The following is a 5,125-nucleotide window of genomic DNA, read 5'->3' as shown; positions in this document are numbered from 1 at the left end:
GGATGACGCCGGTGCAGCTGCCCCGCCCGGAGGCCCTGGGGGCCCTGGGGGCCCTGGGATGGGGAACCGCGGTGGCTCCCGCGGAGGTTTCGGTAGTGGCATCCGGGGCCCGGCGGCGACCCTGCGGGGCCGGGGTCGAGGCCGCGGAGTTCGCCGAGGCAAGACCGAGGGTAAGAAGTGGATGCCGGTCACCAAGCTGGGCCGCTTGGTCAAGGACATGAAGATCAAGTCCCTGGAGGAGATCTACCTCTTCTCCCTGCCCTTTAAGGAATCTGAGATCATTGACTTTTTCTTGCTGGCCTCTCAAAGAGGAGGTTTTGAAGATTATGCCAGTGCAGAATCAGACCCGTGCTGGCCAGCGCACCAGGTTCAAGGAGTTTGTTGCTTTGGGGGACTACAATGGCCATGTCGGCCTGGGTGTTAAGTGCTCCAAGGAGGTGGCCACCGCCATCTGTGGGGCCATCATCCTAGCCAAACTCTCCGTTGTCCCCGTGCGCAGAGGTTACTGTGGGAACAAGATCGGCAAGCCCCACACCTTCCCTTGCAGGGTGACAGGCCGCTGTGGCTCTGTGCTGGTGCGCCTCATCCCTGCACCCAGGGGCACTGGCATCGTCTCGGCGCCTGTGCCCAAGAAGCTGTTCATGATGGCTGGTATCGATGACTGCTACACCTCAGCCCAGGGCTGCACTGCCACCCTGGGCAACTTTGTCAAGGCCACCTTTGATGACATCTCTAAGACCTACAGCTACCTGACCCCTGACCTCTGGAAGGAGACTGTATTTACCAAGTCTCCCTATCAGGAATTCACCGATCGCCTTGTCAAGACCCACACCAGAGTCTCCGTGCAGTGGACCCAGGCTCCAGCTGTGGCGACAACATAGGGTTTTTATACAAGAAAAATAAAGTGAATTAAGCCTGAAAACAAAAAATAAAAACAAAGACAAAAACAACAACAACAACAAAAAAACAATTTCTTCACGTGGTGGGATTATATTTTAAGATCCTGATGTCTATACATATTTTCTACCTCGCCTCTTTCCCCTATTTGAGGGGATGATTAACGTTGTGCTCAACCTCAGCGGAGGGATATTGCGAAGTCAGGAAGGGAAATGTGTTTTTGCTTTCAAAAGCCAAGCTTGGGACTCAGAGCAACTTCAGAGCAAAGGCAAAATATTTAACTAAATATCCGAATGGAAATGGCTTCCCCAGCACTGGAAAGGGGGTCCCCCTTCAGTGGTCAAGGTGGTGTGACAGCTGGGCACGGTGACTCACACCTGTAATCCCACCACATTGGGAGGCGGAGGCGGGCGGATCACGAGGTCAGGAGATTGAGACCATCCTGGCTAACACGGTGAAATCCTGTCTCTACTAAAAATACAAAAAATTAGCAGACTTGGTGGTGCCTGCCTGTAATCCCAGCTACTCGGGAGGCTGAAGCAGGAGAACCCGGGAGGCGAAGGCTGCAGCGAGGCAAGTGCTACTCCAGCCTGGGCGACGGAGGGAGACTCCGTCTCAAAAAAAAAAAAAAAAAAAAAAAAAAGGTGGTGTGACAAGAGCATAAAGGACCACTGGACTCAGGAGCAAAGGGGTCAAGAACCTTGCTTCACTGGCAGAGATACTAGGAGCGAGGGATGGGGAATGGCTGTGGCGTGTCTAAGGCAATGGGACTATAGGCAGGCCAAGATGGAGCCCATGCCCAAGCACAACATGGACACAGCTGAACATCATCGGACCTGAAGGGATAAGGACAGAAGACGAGGGGCCACCCTCCATCTCTATTCCTATACACCCGTTGTATAAAATTCCAGAACCAAGGCACACACAATAAGGGAAGCGGGGTGGGGGGCTTTAAAAGATGAGGTTAGGTTTCCTACTAATCTAGTGAGATAACTCAAAAATAGAAGTTAGGTTAAATTATAGATAAAAATCATTATAACTTTTAAAACTCTGAGTTGTAAAATAACATAAATACTTCACTTAGTAAGTGTTCCGCCACTTTTTTTTTTTTTTTTTTTTTTTGGAGATGGAGTCTTGCTCTGTCGCCAGGTTGGAGCGCGGTGACCCCATCTCGGCTCACTGCAACCTCCGCCCCCCGGGTTCAAGCGATTCTTCTGCCTCAGCCTCCCGAGTAGCTGGAACTACAGGCACATGCCACCATGGCCAGTTAATTTTTGTATTTTTAGTAGAGATGAGGTTTCACCATGTTGGCCAGGCTGGTCTCAATCTACTGACCTCGTGATCCACCTGCCTCAGCCTCCCAAAATGCTGGGATTACAGGCGTGAGCCACCGCATCCGGCCAGTGTTAGATTGTATGCTCCATGTGGGAGGGGAATGGGAGCCTTTCACTCGCTGTGTGGTTCTGGCACCCAGCATGGTGCCTGGCACATATAGAGGCTCTCAATAAGACAGCTTAATAAATCGATACTTTTGTGATACTGCTTTCTTTATTGTACCAAAGACAAAATAATTCTGGGTAGTATTAGACCCAGATTTTTTTTTTTTTAAACTCTGTGAGTAGAAATAAGAATTTCAACTATTCATTTAAAGAGCACCTACTGTTTTCTAGGAGGTTAAGGCTTGGATTTGTCTTGGATGAAGGACTCTGCCTGTGTTTTGGTAACCTGTCCCAGTGGGTTTTTAAGTGTGCCTAATGTGCCGCAAATACTTTGATCTAAAACAGAAGTTTGAGAAGCTGAAGCTTAGCTGAAGCATATAAAAAGTCAACTTGCTGGGAGATAGAGTTGCATCTCTGAGATTATCATGACGCTAAAAAAAAATGTTTCTTTCTTAAGTGTAGATTTATAGCTGCTGTGTGCCTATGCATTATTATTTTTGGAAGCTGTGGACTTGTAGTTGCTTAGGCAGTTGCCAGCAGGAGATCAGAGTTGAGAGCTTGGAGGTGGCCTAAAGACAATTAGCCCTGGCCATCAGGTCATCCAGGAAAATACTGTGAAATGGCACTGGACGTTTGATTCTACCCATAGCTGTATTCAAGATTGAATAAACTAGGCCAGGCATGGTGGCTAACACCTATAATCCCAGCACTTTGGGAGGCCAAGGCGGGTGGATCACTTGAGGTCAGGAGTCCCCTAATCTACTAAAAAAAAAAAACCCCAAAATTAGCCAGGCATGGTGGCGCACACCTGTAGTCCCAGCTACTTGGGAGGCTGAGGCAGGAGAATCGCTTGAACCAGGGAGGTGGGGATTGCAGTGAGCTGAGATCATGCCACTGCACTCCAGCCTGGATGACAGAGTGAGACTCTGTCTCCAAAAATAAAATATTGAATACACTATATTTTGGATTAAGTACTGATGTCACAAAACTATGTTCTGATTTTTTTCTGAGGATGTAGGGAGAGGCAAAGGGCAAAGGGCAAGTTGACATTCCTTTTTTGAGTTAGGGTCTCACTCTGTCACCCAGGCTGGAGTGCAGTGGTACAATCACAGTTCACTGCAACCTTCACCTCCCAGGCTCAAGCGATCCTCCCATGTCAGCCTCCTGAGTAGCTGGGACTACAGGCATGTACCACTAAGTCTGGCTAATGTTCGTATTTTTTGTAGAGATGGGGTTTCGCCATGTTGCCAAGGCTGGTCTCGAACTCCTGGGTTCAAGTAATTCATCCGCCTCAGCCTCCCAAAGTGCTGGGATTACAGGTGTGAGCAACTGCGCCTGGCCCACATTCCTATCAATGGGGTCTTCTGTACAAAGAATGACTATCCCTCCGGTAAGTCACTCAGGAAATGGGCAGTCCTGGGGGAAAGGAAGTCATGGAAGACCTCTCCTCAGGCCTGAACCCTGGGCAGAGGGGCACTCCTGAGAGGGCCAGGTGGTCTCTCAGGCCTGGAGGCAGCCTGGGAGCTGGACAGAGAAGGGCTGGGTTGGGTATATCTGTGAAGGGGGTTGGACATGAGTATTTGGAGAGCATATATGTATGTATATTGTGTGACCCCAGAATTCCCAGGTACGGATTGTATCTTCTGTCAGTTAAACACCTTTGTCTGTTATGCTAGTAGTAGCAATTTTATAACACCTAACAGGGCCATATATTTTTCAACGCAGTGATCAATCACACTGCATATTTGAACGTGGCAGATATGATTAGTTCCATTCTATGTGAGAGAGGTCTCCAGGCGACACTTATTCTGAAACAACATGGGTCCCCAGCAGATTATGTCCTTCCATTTACAGAGACTATTGCCAATAAATTCAGTAGATGGAGGACTGGATGTTGATCCAGTCAGGCTTACCAACATGTGATGATTCACTCAGAAGCTGTGTGAAATACTCCTTCATGACAATTACTAAGACCGACTGTTTAAATTCCTCTGACCATCAATATGGAAGCGATCCAGAAGAACAGGGTTTTGCTGAGTAATGAGGGGAGCATATAGATAATCTCTAAAATACCCATGTCCTTGGGGCCAGTCTGTGGTACCTAATTTCAAGTTGTCTAAACTTTAGCTCCTTTCTTATCTCTAAGCTTCAGGATGTCCTGCAAACACAGTCAATCTGCCTCAGTTATCACAGCAGGGGGCTAAAGGGCAGGGCCTGTGATTCAGAAGGAATTCAGCAGAGACAAGCAGTGGGCGGATGTGGTGGCCGCTGAATGGCAGGAGATGATGGGTCCAAGGATGCAGCATTGGTTGAGCTATCAGTGACTGAGGAATGATTAATGAAACATGTAAACATTCCCCAGAGAATTCCCAGAACTACACAGAGAGCAGAACTTGGTAACAGATTTTCCTCTCTGAAGATAAGTAAATTGCATATTAAAGGGAACTGTGACCTCATAGACTCATGAAATTTGAGACACTTAAGCTGCATATGCTGCTTCTGGGCTACGAGTTCTGTGTCATATCTTAGGTAGGTACTACAATGTTTTAAATACCATAGACTTATGATGTGTTTTACTATCTGGGAGGCCTAGTTCTTCATATTTTCCTTCTACTTCTTTTTATTACTACCTTACTTTCCTTTCCACAAAAACTTTCAGTAGGAAAAACTTACACTAAAAAAGAGAAGAAGGAAAGGGAAATCACAATTATTGTGAATGCTTAAAGCATATAGGCCGGGTGCGGTGGCTCAAGCCTGTAATCCCAGCACTTTGGGAGGCCGAGACGGGC

General features: G+C 47.8%; 1 protein-coding gene and 1 pseudogene across 1 annotated transcript in view; one reads left to right on the top strand and one right to left on the bottom strand.

The window, feature by feature from the left end:
• The window catches only part of ANKRD55 (ankyrin repeat domain 55), a 129,696-nt gene that overhangs the window by 21,127 nt on the left and 103,444 nt on the right, over nucleotides 1–5,125 (bottom strand). The gene's annotated exons all lie outside the window — the stretch shown is intronic.
• On the top strand, nucleotides 8–881 carry LOC111541545 (annotated as a pseudogene).

Source organism: Piliocolobus tephrosceles, chromosome 4, assembly GCF_002776525.5.
Source record: "Piliocolobus tephrosceles isolate RC106 chromosome 4, ASM277652v3, whole genome shotgun sequence".
Lineage (NCBI taxonomy): Eukaryota > Metazoa > Chordata > Mammalia > Primates > Cercopithecidae > Piliocolobus > Piliocolobus tephrosceles.
Note: the sequence above shows the minus strand (reverse complement) of the source record. Positions and strands in the feature narration are given on the sequence as shown.